Genomic DNA, 16,944 nt, shown 5'->3' on the forward strand with positions numbered 1-16,944 from the left:
AGAGTGGATAGAGAAAATGTGGTACATCTACACAATGGAGTACTATTCAGCAGAAAAAAATAATGGAATTATGAGATTCTCCCTGGAGAAATGAGAGGATAACAGGGGGGGAGGGGAGGGCACGGGAGGAAGGGAGGGAATGGGTAAGGTCTATAGAAATTTTATTGGTTGTAGACTATTGTTCATGCAGGTAGTCACAAGACCACGCAGTATTCTGCTGAGCTATTGGCTAATGATGAATTCTAAGGCAAGGAGAGTCATTTTATACAGTTGTGAAACCAATGGTTAACAGATCAGGTGCTAATGGATCACTTCAAATGTGTGACCACACATTGGCTCTTGACTTCAATTGGGGTGTAAAGAGAGGGTTGACATGCATGGGAACATGAGAAAAGAATTGTGTGTGTTCTAATGTACTTTCTGTTGCTGTGATAAAACACTAACTAAAACTAACTTTGGAAGAAAAGTGTTTATTTGGTTGGCACTTTCACATATGACCCATCATCAAAGGAAACAATGGCAGATGTTCAAGGCAGGAACTGAAGCAGAGTTCATAGAGAAATGTTGCTTATTCGCTTGTTCTTTACACCTTGCTCAGTGTGTTTTCTGTTACAACTCAGAACTACTAGCCCAAATATAGCATGACCCACAGTGGTATACACCATTGCACATCCAGCAATAATTAAGAAAACTCTTTGTTTACAGGCCAGTATGATGGCAGTATCATCTCAAGTTAAGTATCCCTGGCCATATGGATGTCTATAAGTAAGAAAACCAAATGATTCAAATGCTGATGATAGCTCAAGAGAAGAGAACTTTCCTTCATTGTATGTGAGAAAGTAAATAATGCAAATCAGTATGATGCCCTTAAAAAAAGCAAATGAAACACAACTTTGGTATTATCCAAATTTACCACTTCTATGTTTTGATCCTCAAAAGACGCAATTAGCTAGCTGCAGATATACCTTCCTACCAACATTTTATCACTAAAGTGATTGCAACAGCCAATTAGTGGATCACCCTGAATACCATTATATTAAAAAATGTGGTATATGTACATGACGAAATGTTGTTCAGACTTAAAATAACAAATATAACATATTACCACAGTTTAAAATTGATTGACATAAATAATTCACTTTTCCAAGTTGTGTTTCCTATACAAGGTACCAAACTTACTATTCATTACTGAAGCTTGACTGTAGCTTATTTTTGTAAGCTACATAATGAATTACTAAAGTATAGAAGCATCGTTGTAACTTTAAAAAAAGATAGGGTTCAGACCTTAAAAAAATCAATGCAACTGACGATTTCTTTTTTTTACTGTATGTTTTCTACATTTTTTTAAATTTTATTTTCCAGTTTAAATTTAGATAAGAATCAAGGTTGCTTCACAAGTCAGTTCCAGGTCCCTCTCCCATTCCCTCCCTTCCTCCCGTGTCCTGCCCCCCCCCGTTACCCCCTCATTTCTCCAGGGAGGGTGAGGCCCTCCATGGGGGTGTCCATAGTGTGTCATTTCATATAGGGCAGGGCCTAGACCCTTTCCCAAGAGTTCAGGGTGAGAGTGCACCTCACATTGTTCTATTGGAGTCCAAAGTCCGTGTGTATACTTGGGATGGGTACTGATCTGCTGCCCAAGGCTCAATAGATTCCCTAGGCCTCTTCACTGACACCCAGATTCAGGGGGTATTGATCAGTCCCATGCTGGCTTCCCAGGCTAATGCCTGGGATTCAAGAGTTAACCTTTGTCTGGTCAGCTGTTTCTGGGGGTTAAACCAGCCCAGTCTTAATCCCTTTGATCATCAGTCCTCCCTCTCTGTTACTGGCTTTCTTGAGTTCAGCTCAGTACTTAACCAAGGGAGTCTGCCTCTTCTTCGATCAGCCACTAAATAAAGTTTCTGTTTCCCAGACTCTCTGGCCATAGGATTGTAGGCTGGCACTCCCCAGATCTATGTCTAAAATCCATATATGAGAGAGTAAATGCCATGTTTCTCTTTTTGTGACTGGGTTACCTCACTAAGGATGGTTTCTTCTAGTGTCATCCATTTGTCTGCGAATCTCATGATTCCATTATTTTTTTCTGCTGAATAGTACTCCATTGTGTAGATGTACCACATTTTCTCTATCCACTCTTCAGGTGAGGGACATCTAGGTTGCTTCCACGTTCTGGCAATTACAAATAAAGCTGCTATGAACATAGTGGAACAGACCTCTTTGTTGTATGAATGGGCATCTTTTGGATATATGCCTAAGAGTGGAGTTGGTGGGTCTTGTGGTAGGTTTATTCCCATTTTTCTGAGGAATCTCCACACTGATTTCCAAAGTGGCTGAACCAGTTGGCACTCCCACCAGCAATGGAGGAGTGTCCCCCTTTCACCACATCCTCTCCAGCATAAATTGTCATTGGTGTTTTTGATTTTAGCCATTCTGACAGGGGTGAGATGGTATCTGAGAGTTGTTTTGATTTGCATTTCCCGGATGGCTAAGGATGTTGAGCACTTTCTCAAGTGCCTCTCAGCCATTTTAGACTCCTCTATTGAAAACTCTCTATTTAGTTCTGCAGCCCACTTTTTAATAGGGTCCTTTGGTGTTTTGGAGACTTGCTTCTTGAGTTCTTTGTAAATTTTGGAGATCAACCCTCTGTCAGATGTGGGATTAGTGAATATTTTTTCCCATTCTGTGGGCTGCCTTTTTGTCTTGCTGACTGTGTCCTTTGCCTTACAGAAGCTTCTCAGTTTCAGTAGGTCCCATTTATTAATTGTTGATCTTACTGCCTGTGCTACTGGTGTTATGTTCAGGAAGCTGTCTCCTGTACCAATTCATTCAAGGGTACCACCCACTTTCTCTTCTAAGAGGTTCAGTGTGGCTGGATTTATGTTGAGATCTTTGATCCATTTGGACTTAAGTTTTGTGCATGACGATAGACATGGATCGATCTGCATTCTTCTACATGCCAGTCTCCAATTATGCCAGCACCATTTGTTGAAGATGCTTTCTTTATTCCATTGTATATTTTTAGCTTCTTTGTCAAAGATCAGATGTTCGTACGTGTGTGGGTTAATACCCGGGTTTTCAATTCGATTCCATTGGTCTACCTGTCTATTTTTGTGCCAATACCAAGCTGTTTTCAGGACTATAGCTCTATAATAGAGCTTGAGGTCAGGGATGGTGATGCCTCCGGACGTTGCCTTGTTGAACAGGGTTGTTTTGGCTATCCTGGGTCTTTTGTTTTTCCATACAAAATTGATTATTGTTCTTTCAAGGTCTGTGAAGAACTGTGCTGGGATTTTAATGGGGATTGCATTGAATCTGTAGATTGCTTTTGGCAGGATTGCCATTTTTACTACATTGATCCTACCTATCCAAGAGCATGGGAGATCTTTCCATTTTCTGAGGGCTTCTTTAATTTCTTTCTTTAAAGATTCAAAGTTCTTACGATACAGGTCTTTCACTTGTTTGGTTAGCGTTACCCCAAGGTATTTTATGTTGTTTGTGGCAATTGTAAAGGGTGATGTTTCTCTGATTTCTCTTTCAGCCCTTTTATCATCTGTATATAGTAGGGCTACTGATTTTCTTGAGTTGATCTTGTAGCCTGCCACTTTGCTGAAGGTGTTAATCAGCTGTAAGAGTTCCCTGGTAGAGTTCTTTGGGTCATTGATGTAAACTATCATATCGTCTGCAAACAGTGAAAGTTTGACCTCTTCCTTCCCAATTTGTATCCCCTTGATCCCCCTTTGTTGTCGTATGGCAATAGCTAGAACTTCAAGTACCATGTTGAAAAGGTATGGAGAGAGTGGACAGCCTTGTTTTGTTCCTGATTTTAGAGGAATTGCGTTGAGTTTCTGTCCATTTAGTTTGATGTTGGCTGTTGGTTTACTGTATATAACTTTTATTATGTTTAAGTATGTCCCTGTTATCCCAGATCTCTCCAAGACCTTTATCATGAAGGGGTGTTGGATTTTGTCAAAGTCTTTTTCAGCATCTAGTGAGATGATCATGTGATTTTTGTTTTTCAGCTTGTTTATATGGTGGATTACGTTGATGGATTTTCGTATGTTGAACCATCCCTGCATTCCTGGGATGAAACCTACTTGATCGTGGTGAATGATTGTTTTGATGTGTTCTTGGATCCGATTTGCCAGTATTTTATTGAGTATTTTTGCATCAATGTTCATGAGGGATATTGGTCTGAAGTTCTCTTTCTTAGTTGTATCTTTGTGTGGCTTGGGGATCAAGGTTATTGAAGCCTCATAGAAAGAGTTTGGCAAAGACCCTTCTGCTTCTATTGTGTGGAACACTTTGAGAAGAATTGGTATAAGCTGTTCTTTGAATTTCTGGTAGAATTCTGCACTGAGGCCATCTGGACCTGGGCTTTTTTTGGTTGGGAGACTTTTGATGACAGCTTCTATTTCCATAGGGGTTATAGGTCTATTTAAATTGCTTATCTGTTCTTGATTTAGTTTTGGCAATTGATAGCTGTCCAGGAAGTCATCCATTTCCTTTAAATTTTCGAATTTTGTGGAGTACAGGTCTTCAAAGTATGACCTAAAGATTCTTTGGATTTCCTCATGGTCTGTTGTTATGTCCCCCTTTTCATTTCTAATTTTGTTAATTTGCGTGTTCACTCTCTTCTGTTTGGTAAGTTTGGACAAAGGTTTGTCTATCTTGTTGATTTTCTCAAAGAACCAACTCTTCGTTGCGTTGATTCTTTGTATTGTTTTCCTGGCTTCTACTTTATTGATTTCAGCCCTCAATTTGATTATTTCCTGGCGTCTACTCCTCCTGGGGGTAGTGTGCTTCTTTGTGTTCTAGAGCTTTCAGCTGTGATGTTAATTCTCTGGTATAACTGTTCTCCTGTTTCTTCATGTGAGCATTTAGCGCTATGAGCTTCCCCCGTAGCACTGCTTTCAAAGTGTCCCATAGGTTTGGGTATGTTGTGTCTTCATTCTCATTGAATTCGAGGCAGTCTTTAATTTCTTTTTTTATTTCCTCTTTGATCCAGGGATGGTGCAGTTGAGCATTATTCAATTTCCATGAGTTTGTAGGTTTTCTGCAATTTGTGTTGTTGTTGAATTCTAATTTTAAAGCATGGTGGTCTGATAAGATGCATGGAGTTATTCCAATTTTTTTGTAGCTGCTGAGGTTTGATATGTTGCCAAGTATGTGGTCGATTTTTGAGAAGGTTCCATGTGGTGGTGAGAAGAAGGTATATTCTTTTTTATGTGGATGAAATGTTCTATAGATATCTGTTAATCCCAGTTGGGTCATTACTTCTATTAGCCCTTTTGCTTCTTTGTTGAGTTTCTGTTTGGTATTCCTGTCTAGTGGTGAGAGTGGTGTGTTGAAATCTCCTACTATAACTGTGTGGGGCTTTAGATGAGATTTAAGTTCTAATAATGTTTTTTAACGAATGTGGATGCCTTTGTATTTGGGGCATAGATGTTCAGAATAGACACTTCCTCTTGGTGGGTTTCACCTGTGATGAGTATGTAATGACCTCCTTCATCTCTTTTGATTGATTTTATTTTAAAGTCTAGTTTGTTAGATATTAGGATTGCTACCCCGGCTTGTTTCTTGGGTCCATTCGATTGAAAAATTTTTCCCAACCTTTAATTCTCAGGTAATGTCTGTCTTTAAGGGTGAGGTGTGTTTCCTGTATGCAGTAGAAGGAAGGGTTCTGTCTTCGAATCCAATCTGCTAGTCTGTGTCTTTTTATGGGTGAGTTAAGGCCATTAATATTGAGGGATATTAATGACCAATGATTGCTCATCCTTCTTCGATTTGCGATGGTTGTTGTTGGTGGAATTATGTGTGGAATTTCACCCCTTTGTTCTTTTGGCTGTTGGTAGAGAGAGATTCTCTAATGCTTATGTTTTTCTGGTTGTAGTTAGCTTCCTTGGGTTGGAGTTTTCCTTCCAAAATTTTCTGTAGGGCTGGGTTAGTGGACACATATTGCTTGAATCTAGTTTTGTCATGGAATATCTTGTTTTCTCCGTCTATAGTGATTGAGAGCTTTGCCGGGTATAGTAGTCTGGGCTGGCATCCGTGGTCTCTTAGTGTAGGTAGAATATCTATCCAGGACCTTCTGGCTTTCAGCGTTTCCATGGAGAAATCAGGTGTAATTCTGATAGGTCTGCCTTTATATGTTACTTGACCTTTTTCCTTAGCTGCTCTTAATATTCTTTCTTTATTCTGTATGTTTGGGGTCTTGATTATTATGTGGCGAGGGGATTTTTTTGTGGTCCACTCTATGTGGTGTTCTGTAGGCTTCTTGTACCTTCATTGGCATGTCTTTCTTAAGGTTGGGAAAGTTTTCTTCTATGATTTTGTTGAATATGCCTTCTGCCCCTTTGAGCTGGATTTCTTCTCCTTCTTCTATACCTATTATTCTTAGGTTTGGTCTTTTCATGGTGTCCCATATTTCCTGGATGTTTTGTGTTAAGGATTTGTTGGATTTAAGGTTTTCTTTGGTTGATAAATCCATTTCTCCTAATGTATCTTCAACACTTGAGATTCTCTCTTCCATCTCTTCTATTCTGTTGGTAATGCTTGTATTGGTAGTGCCTGTCTGTTTGTCCAGCTTTTCTATTTTCTGCCTTTCTTCAGATTGTGTTTTTTTTAATGACTCTATTTCAGTTTTCAACCCTTGCAGTGTTTGCATTGCTTCTTGCAATTTTCTGTTTATCTGTTCATCCGTTTGTTGCCTTTTTTGGTTTGTTTTTTGTTCCATTTCTCGCATTTTGTGCTTTGTTTCTTCTTCCATTTCCTGCCTTTTTTGGTTTGTTTCTTCTTCCATTTTTTTTCATTTTTTGCTTTGTTTTTTCTACCATTTCTTGCATTTTTCTTTGTTTCTTCTTCCATTTCCTGCCTTTTTTGGTATGATTCTTCTTCCAATTCTTGCATTTTTTGCTTTGTTTTTTCTTCCATTTCTTGCATTTTTTGCTTCATTTCTTCTTCCATTTTCTGCCTTTTTTGGTTTGTTTTTTCTTCCAATTCTTGCATTTTTTGGTTTGTTTTTTCTTCCATTTCTTTGAGGGATTTTCCAATATCCTCTTTTAGGGCCTCTATCATTTTCATGAAAGTGCTTTTAAGGTCGTTCTCTTCTGCTTCGTCCGCATTGGAATGTTGGGGTCTTGCTGGTGTGGAGTCTCTAGAATCTGGCGGTGTCATATTTGTTTTTCTGTTGCTGACTGTGTTTTTGTATTGTCTCTTTCCCATCTCTTCTTCTAGTGGGTGCAGAAAGATCCCCTTACTGGTCTGGGGACCAGAGTTCCCTTTTAGTGGGTGCTAGCAAGTCCAATAATCTGGTGGTTCTTCTATTCCTTGTCCAAATGCTGGTCCCGTGGGTGGAGAAGAAGAACAGGAATCTGGGGCGCTTATCCTCTTACCTGGTTCCCTGGACCCTATGCTGGGTCCTGTTGTACTTGATCCAGAACAGCTACTCCCCTGGTCTCCCTGGGTCCTCTGGTTTCCTGGACTCGTTGGTGGGAGAGAAGACCTGGGGTCTGGGTGCTTGGCTCCCGCCGGGATTGGGAGCTCTGTGCAGGTCCCAGGCGATCTGCAGGCACTGGAGCACAGGCCGGGAAGCCGGCCTGTTTACCTGATGCTGCTGGAAGAACCGCCGCTTCCCTGGACTCCCAGCCTCCTCTCCTTTCCTGGTCTCGTTGGTGTGAGCGAAGATCCGGAGTCTGGGGTGCTTGGCTCCCGCCGGGATTGGGAGCTCTGTGCAGGTCCCAGGCGATCTGCAGGCACTGGAGCACAGGCCGGTAAGCCGGCCTCTTTACCTGATGCTGCTGGAAGACCATTATGATAATTTTTAAAGAGCCTAATAATATTCCATTGTATAAATATACCACATTTTCTTTATTCTGGCTTCTGTTGATGGGGGTCTGGATTGTTGACAGTTTCTGAATATCAATAATAAAACTGCAGTGAACATGACTGAGCAAGTGTCCCTATGGTAGGATGAAGCACACTTTGGAAATGTGCCCAAGAGTGGTATAGGTGTATCTTGAGGTAGATAGATTCCTATCTTTCCAATGCAAATCCATAATGATTTCCATAAGTGCCTGAAATTTTTGCACTCCCACCAGCAATGAATGAATATTTCTCATTCTCTCCTTTCTTACCAGAATGAGCTTTCAATTGTGTTATTGATCCTAGCTACTTTGACAGGAATCAAAATAAATATCAAAATAGTTTTGATTTGTATGTCCCTAAGGAAGTTCAATACTCTTTTAAATGTTTCTCATGCAACTGAATTTCTTTGTTGTAAATTATCATTTACAACTAACCATTAATCTGTTGTTGAACATCAAGGCTGATTTATTTACTGGTTATTGAAAAAAACAGTGAACAAGACTCCTTTGCCATAGGCTATAAAATCCTTTGCACATTTGCCTAGGGGTGTTACACTGGTGTATTCAGTAGCTGTATTTAAATTTTATTTTTATTTAAATTAGAACCAAGCCTGCTTCACAGGCCAATCCCAGCTCCCTCTCCCTCCCCTTATACCTTGCCCCTCCCCCAGCCCCCAGCCCGCCACCCAATGCTTACACCATTCACCAGGGAGAGGGAAGCCCTCCATGGAGGATCTCTAAAGTCTGTCATATGATTCAGGGCAAGGCCTAGGTCCTCCCCTATGTGTCCAGGCTGAGACAGCATCCCCCCATATGGAACGTACTCCCTAAGTCAATTTTTATGCTAGGGATAATTATGGATCTCCCACCCAAGGCCCCATAGATTACTGAGTCCCCTTCATTGACACCCTTTTTCAGGGATTTTTTATCAGTCCCATTCTGGCCTCTCAGTCATCAATCTAGGGTCCAAGAGATCCCCATTGTTCAGGTCAACTGTTAATGTGGGTTTTACCAGCCCAGTCTTGACCACTTTGTTCACCAATCCTCCCTACCTACAACTGGGTTCCAGGAGTACAGTTCAGTGTTTAGCTGTGGGTGTCTGCCTCGGCTTCCATAACCCATTGGATAAAGGCTCTAGGATGGCATGTAAGGTAGTCATCAATCTCCTTGTCAGAAAAGGGCATTTAAGGTAGTCTCTCCAATATTTGCTTATATTGTCAGCTTGTGTGACCCTTTTAGATCTCTGGAAATCTCACTAGTACCATATCTCTCCTCAAACCTATAATGGCTCCCTTCTATTGTGGTATCCCTCCTCCTGCTCTCCTCTATTCTTCTCCCGACTCAACCTTCCTGCTTTCCCATGTCCTCCTCACCCCTCCTTTTTTCTCCCTGTCTTTCTCCCAGTTTACTTTCTCCTTTCCCCATCCTCCCAATTTGCTCAGGAGACCCCGTCCTCCTTCCTCTTCTCTGTGGTAAAATGCATGTGTTTCGTAGGGTCCACTCTGATTCCTAGCCTCTATGGTGGTGTGGATTGGAGGCTTGCAATCCGTAGCTCCATGACTAAAATCCATATATGAGTGAGTACATACCATGTTTTTCTTTTTGTGACTGGGTTACCTCACTCAGAATGGTTTCTTCTAGTGCCATCCATTTGCCAGTGGATTTCAAGATTTAAATGTTTTTTTTTTGTTTTCTGAGTAGTACTCCATTGTGTAAATGTACCATATTTTCTCTATCCATTATTCAGTTGAGGGGCATCTTGGTTGCTTCCAGTTTCTGTCTATTAAAATAATTCTGCTATGAGCATAGTGGAACAGATACCCATGCTGTATGAATGTGAACCAATAGGGTATATGCCTAAGAATGGAACTGCTGGATCTTGTGGTACACTGATTTCCATTTTCCTGAGGAATCAACAAACATATTTTGAAAGTGGCTGCACAAGTTGTGACTCCCACCAGAAGGGGGGATGTTCCCCTTTCTCTACATCATCTCCAGCATAAACTGTCACTGTGTTTTGATTTTAGCCATTCTGACAGGAGTAAGGTGGTATCTCAAATATGTTTTGATTTGCAATTCCTTTAAGGTTATTGATATTAAAAACTTTGTTAAGTATCTATCAGCCATTTTGCATTCCTCTATTGAGACGTCTCTATTTAGTTCTCTACTCTACACTTTAATTGAGTTATTTGGTGTTTTGGAGCCTAGCTTCTTGTGTTCCTTGTAAATTTTGGAGATCAGCCTCTGTTAGATGTGGGGAATGTTAATATCTTTTTCCATTCTGTGGGCTCCCTTTTTGTCTTGTTGAATGTTTCCTTTGCCTTATAGAAGCTTCTCAGTTTCACGATGTCCCATTTATTAATTGTTGATCTAAGTGTCTGTGCTACTGGTGTATTGTCCAGGAAGCCGTCTCCAGTATCTGTTTGTTCAAGGGTACTTCCCATTTTCTCTTCGAAGAGGTTCAGTGTGGCTGGATTTATATTGAGGTCTTTGATCCATTTGGACTTAAGTTTTGTGCATGGTAATAGGTATGGTTCTATCTGCAGTCTTCTACATGCTCAGCCAGTTATGCCAGCAACAATTGTTGAAGATGCTTTCTTTTTTAGCTTTTTTTTGTCAAAAATCAGGTGTTTGTAGATGTATCAGTTAATATAAGTGTTTTTCAATTCAATTCCATTGGTCTGCTTGTCTATTTTTGTGCCAATACCAAACTTTTTTCAGGAGTGTAGCTCTGTAATAGAGTTTAAGTCAGAAATGGTGATGCCTCAGGAAATTCTTTTATTGTACAGGAATTTTTAGCTATCCTGGGTCTTTTCATTTTCCATATACATTTTCCATATACAGTTGATTATTGTTTTTGAAGTTCTGTGATGATATGTGCCAGTATTTTTATGGTGATCGTATTGAATCTGTAGACTGCTTTTGGCAAGAATGCCATTTTTACTTTGCAGATCATACCTATGAAAGCCATGGGAGATCTTTCCATTTTCTGGTATCTTATTTAATTTATTTCCTTAAAAACTCAAAGTTCTTGCTACACATGTCTTTCACTTGTTTGATTAGTGATATCTCAAGATATTTTGTGTTGTTTGTAGCTATTGTACAGGATTATGTTTCTGTGATTTTTTTCTCTGCATATTTATCGTCTGCATATAGTAGGTGTACTGATTTTTTAGTTAATACTGTATCTTGGCACTTTGCTGAAGGTATTATCTGCTGTAGGAATTCCCTGGTAGGATTCTTCCAGTTGCTTACATAGACTGTCATACCATCTGCAAATAGTGAAAGTCTGACTTCTTTATTTCTAATATGTATCCTCTTGATCTCCTTTTGTTTTCTTATTGCTCTAGCTAGAACATCAAGTACAATATTGAAAACATATGGAGAGAGTGGAGAGCCTTGGATTGCTCCACTCTTGATTTTATAGGAATCATATTGAGCTTCTCTCCATTTAGTTTGATGTTGGCTGTTGGTTTGCTGTATATTGCTTTCATCATGTTCGGGCATGTTCGTGTTATCCCTGATCTCTCCAGGTCCTTTATTATGAAGGAGTGTTGGATTTTATCAAAGGATTTTTAACCATCTAGGGACATGATCATGTGGTTTTTCTTTTGCAATTTGTTTATGTGGTGTATTTCATTGATAGATTTTTCATGTGTCGAACCATCCCTGCATCCCTGGGATGAAGCCTACTTGATCATGGTGGATGATTTCTCTGATGTGTTCTTGGATTTTATTTGCCAGTGTTTTACTGAATATTTTTGCATCAATGTTCATGAGGGATATTTATCTGTAGTTGTGTTTCTTTATTTTTTCTTTTTTTCTTTTGGTTTTTACGAGACAGGGTTTCTCTGTATTGTTTTGGAGGCTATCGGTCCAGCCCGGCCTCAAACTCACAGAGATCCGCCAGCCTCTGCCTCCCGAGTGCTGGGATTAAAGGCATGCGCCACCACTGCCCAGCTTGTAGTTGTATTTCTTAGTTGTGTGTTTGTGTGGCTTGTGTACCAAGGTAATTGTAGACTCATAAGAAGAGTTTGGCGATGACCCTTCTGCTTCTATTTGAGGAGTACTGGTGTTACCTCTTCTTGAATTTCTGGTACAATTCTTCACTGAAAGCATCTGGTCATGGGATTTTTTTGGTTGGGAAATTGTGATGAATGCTTCTATTTCATTAGGGGTTATAGGTCTATTTAAGTTTCTCATCTGTTCTTGATTTAATTATGGTAAGTGGTATCTATCCATGAACATGTCCATTTATATTAAGTTTTCAAGTTTGCGGAGTACAAGGTTACAAAGTATGACCTGATGATTCTCTTGATTTCTTAAGTGTCTATTGTTATATCCCACTTTTCATATCTGATTTTGTTAATTAGCATGAAATACTTCTGCATTTTGGTTAGTTTGGATAAACATTTTGTCTATCTTACTGAGTTTCTAAAAGAATCAATTTGTTGTTTCATTGATTCTTTGCATTGTTTACTTTGTTTCTACTTTATTGATTTCAGTCATCAATTTGATTATTTCCTGGCATCTACTCCTCTGGGGTGAGTTTGCTTCATTTTTTTCTAGAGCTTTCAGTTTTGCTTTAAATTCTCTAGAGTGACTATTTTCCAGTTTCTTCATGTGGGCACTTAGTACTATGAACTTTCCTCTTAGAACAATCTTCAAAGTGTCTCTTAAGTTTGGAGATATTGTGTCTTCATTCTCGATGAATTTTAGGAGGTCTTTAATTTCTTTTTTTATTTCTTCCTTGACCCAGGAATAGTGCAATTGTGCATTGTTCAATTTCCATGAGTTTGTAGGATTTCTGTCATTTGTGTTGCTGAATTCTATCTGTGGTCAAGTATGTGGTTGATTTTAGAGAAGGGTCCAGGTGGTACTGAGAAGAAGGTGTATTCTTTTGTGTTTGGATGGAATGTTCTATAGATATCTGTTAACTCCAATTGGGTGATAATTTCTTTTAATTCCTTTGATTCTATGTTTGACTTCTGTCTAGTGGTTCTTTCTAGTGGTCTGAGTGGGGTCTTGAAGTTTCCCACTATAAGTGGAGTTTAATGTGTCATTTGAGTTTTAATAATATTTCCTTTATGAATGTGGGTGCATTTGTATTTGGTGCATATGTGCTCAGAATTGTTTCATCACCTTGTTGCATTTAGTGTGATAAATATGAAATGACTTCCTTTATCTCTTTTGATTAATTTTAGTTTGAAGTCTAATGTGTTTATTGTGAGGATAGCTATACCAGCTTGCTTCTTAGGGCCATTTAATTGGAAAATCTTTTCCAAACTTTTTACTCTGAGGTAACGTCTGTCTTTGAATGTGAAGTTGGTTTCTAGTGTGCAGCAAAAGGATGGATTCTGTCTTTGTATTCATTCTCATAGGCTGTGTCTTTTTAGAGGTGTGTTAAGACCATTGATATTGAGGGATATTAATGACTATTGATTGTTGATTCTTGTTTGTTTTGGATTTGTTTTTGGTGGTGGTATTGTGTGTGTGTTTTCCCCTGTTTCTGGCTTTTTGTAAAGTGAGATTATCTGCGACCCCCGGAGGGGATCCCCAACCCGCAGGAATGAGGTGATGAGGGTCGCTACTAATTTGGTGGATCTTCACGAGCAGATCCAATCTTAAAAGTAAACTTCAAGAGGTTAAAGGAAACAGGCTCAAGACAACTTTTGCTGATCAAGAGCATTTATTTATGGGGTGAGATAGTTCTTATAGGAAGAGAATCTCAGGGCACAGTACAAGCATGCCAATCAAGTCTCAATTCAAATATACACCAAATAAGGTAAAGACGAAGCTGTAATTTTCCATCAGTTGCATTCCGCAAAAGCTTTTCAGCATAAGCCAGGTGCAGGAATTAGGGAGGGTTAAAAGGTATCAAAGGAACACATTAACCTTTTGTTAACAAAGACAATTGCTCTATAAGGGTTACTTCTGCATATCATTGTGGTAAAAGCATCCAAAGGAACACATTAACCTTTTGCCAACAAAGGCAATTGTTCTATAAGGATTACTTCCCCCTGGCTAGGCAGATGGGCTGCCCTGTGTAAATTTAACTTTTGTGGTTAACTTTTTTATTTGTCTCAAGGGCATGTGTGCCCGCAGTCACGTAGGCAGAAGGCCAAGAAATGGCTGAAAGACTCCATTTTGTTCAAGGTTCTAGCAGTCCCCAACAATTATCTATTTCCTATGGTTTTCTCAGTTTAGGTGACTTCCTTGGGTTGGAGTTTTCCTTCCAGAACTTTCTGTAGGTCTGGATTTGTGGATATATGTTACATAAATATGGTTTTCTCCTGGAATATCTTGGATTCTCCTTCTATATAAGAATTTTCCTGAGCATAGTAGTCTGGGCTGTCATCTGTGGTCTCTTAGTGGTTGTAGACAATCTATCCAGGATCTTCTGGCTTTCCAGGTTTCCATGGTGAAGTCAGGTGTATTTCTGAAAGGTCTGCCTTTATATAGTATTTGGCCTTTTTCATGTACTGCTCTTAATATTCTTTCTTTTTACTGTATTTTTTGTGTTTTGATTATTATGTGGTAAGGGTACCTTTATTTGGTCCAGTCTATTTGCTGTTTGGCAAGCTTCTTGCACTTTAATAGGCATGTCCTTCTCCAGGTTGGGAAAGTTTTCATCTATGATTTTGTTGAGTGTGTTTTCTGCAACTTTGATCTTGGTTTCTTTGCCTTCTTCTAATTCTTTTAGTATTAGGTTTGGTGAATTCATGATTTCCCATATTTCCTCGATATTTTGAATTAAGGATGTGTTGGATTTATTATTTTCTTTTGTTAATGAATCTGTTTCCTCTAATTTATCTTCAGCACCTGAGATTCTGTCTTCCATCTCTTGTATTCTGTAGGTTATGCATGCATCTGTAGTTCCTGATAATTTACCTAACTTTTCTATATCCAGCTTTCCCTCATTATGTGTTTTTTATTGTCTCTACTTCAGTTTTCAGGTCTTCAATTGTTTGAATTGTTTCCTCAATCTATTTTTTATTGTTTTTCTTTAAGAGATTTGTTGATTTATTGATTTTTTAATTTTTTTCTTCAAACTCTTTAAGGGATTTTCTCATATCCTCTTTGGGGATCTCTAACATTTTCATGAAGTTGTTTTGAGGTCATTCTATTCTGCTTCATCTGCCTTGAAATGTTCAGGTCTTGGTGGTGTTGAGTCCCCAGACTATGGTGATGTCTTATAATATTTATGCTGTTGATTTTGTTCTTATACTCTCATCTTCCCATCTTTTCTTCCAGTGGCTATAGGTGGGGTCTCTCATTTCTCTGGTGGGTATGTGTTTAATGGTCTATCTCCTGGATGCACTCACTCTAAGCTCTACCTGAGGGTGGATGCCTGAACCACGAATAGTAACTGATGCTGGATGCTTTGTGCTTCTTCTGAGACACTTTCCAGGATTTGGTGGCCAGACAGGTCTCATTGCCTCTGCAGATCAGGGAACAAAGAGAGGCAGAGGTTCTCTGGAGGAGCCCCTGAAACTCATCATTCTGTCATGGTGGAGGGGCAAGGCAGAAATGGTAGCTGATGCTGTCTTCTTTGGATTGCCTCCAGGTCCCTCTGCAAGATTCAATAGTGGGAAAGGTCTGTCAACTCCTTCAGGTGAGCAGACTCAAATAGGGACTCCTGGAACTCACTGCTCTACCAGAGGGTGGAGGGGAAGGCAGGAATTGTGACCTTCATGTCCCTCTGCAGGATTCATTGGCAAGAAGGGTCTCATTCAGTAATTGTTATTTCTAACATTTTGAGAAACTACAACACTGATTTTCATAATATTGTATCAGGATACATTTCTACAAAGGAATAGTAAGAGTTCCTTTTTCTGCATATCCTTGCTAGAATTTGTTGGCATTATATTTCTTGAAGATAAACATTCTGACAGAGATGAGATGGGATCTCAAAGTAGTTTTAATTTGTACATTTATAATGGATAATGATGTCAACAACTTTTGAAAATGTATATCAGCAATTTTTATTTATGATTTGATAATTTTGTTTAGATCCATGGCCTATTTTTTGGTTTTTGTTTCTTTACTCTGTTTGGTAAAGATACATGGTAAAGAAATCACTGCAGGAAGTCTGGACAGGAACTTGAGGCCTGAACATGAAAGCAGCAACTGAAGCAGAAGTCATGGAGGAATGATACCTACTGTTGTCCTCCTCATGGATTTCTCAGGATACATTTTGATAAACTGCAGACATCCTGTCCAGTGTTGGTACTAGAATCAATTAAGTGAGTCCTCCTGAAATAATAACTAATTAAGAAAAAGCTCCATTGACTTTCTTTGTGGTTCACTCTTCTAAGATATCTCTAGGTTGTATCAAATTCTCAAAGTCCAATCAGATCAATCGATATCTCATACAAACCCACCACTATCCAATTATAACATTTATTTTTTGATCATCTACAAGATCTCATATTAATATAATTTCCTCATTCTAAAACACATTTTAAATTTTAGGTCTCACAGTCACTAAAAATTCAAATGTTCTAGAAGTTCTGTCTCTTTAACACAGTGGTTCTCAATATTGCTAATGCTGCAACCATTTAACACAATTCCACATGCTATGGTGATCTACAACAATAAAGTTATTATTTTTGACACTTTATAACTATAATATTGTTAGAGTTATGAATCAGATAGTAAATATCTCTCTTAATTTACTACTCTAAACACTAAATTCAAATTCTATGCATGCACACTGTAGCAATTTAGCCTGTATCTATATTATTAAACTGCTCTTGTTTACTCCTGTTGCTTGTATCAGACAAATATGTTTTTCTTGTAAGTATATATTACTATGCCTTTGTTTTTTATCTTGTGGAGGTCCACACTTTTCCTGTCTTGGTTCTTTTCCAGTACCTCAGAAGTGAGCAAGAGGATTTTTCAAGAAGATAAAACAATAGCAGAGACTTACAAAGCTTCTAAGAAGAAAGACATCCCCGTATCAACCAAGCAAATTCTCAGAGCCTAGGAGAGAAAGTTTTAAATTTCATCAAGAGTCTGAGGATATATCAAAGGTATTGAGTATTGAACACTATTTATAAACAAAACCCAGCAAAGACAAAGT

The 16,944-nt window shown here is 38.9% G+C and overlaps 1 long non-coding RNA gene across 45 annotated transcripts in view; it reads left to right on the top strand.

Annotated features, from left to right (window-relative positions):
- LOC106022685 overlaps positions 1-16,944 on the top strand; it is a 216,861-nt gene that overhangs the window by 104,686 nt on the left and 95,231 nt on the right. For 43 of the 45 annotated variants that reach the window (XR_005871882.1, XR_005871887.1, XR_005871885.1 and 40 more), the window contains 3 exons: positions 15,427-15,474; positions 15,922-16,105; positions 16,734-16,894. This is a non-coding gene — a long non-coding RNA (uncharacterized LOC106022685). The remainder of the gene's footprint in view (positions 1-15,426; positions 15,475-15,921; positions 16,106-16,733; positions 16,895-16,944) is intronic. The other 2 variants (XR_005871856.1, XR_005871854.1) reach the window with 2 other exon arrangements.

This window comes from Mesocricetus auratus, unplaced genomic scaffold (assembly GCF_017639785.1).
Source record: "Mesocricetus auratus isolate SY011 unplaced genomic scaffold, BCM_Maur_2.0 Super-Scaffold_100030, whole genome shotgun sequence".
NCBI classification, from domain to species: Eukaryota; Metazoa; Chordata; class Mammalia; order Rodentia; family Cricetidae; genus Mesocricetus; species Mesocricetus auratus.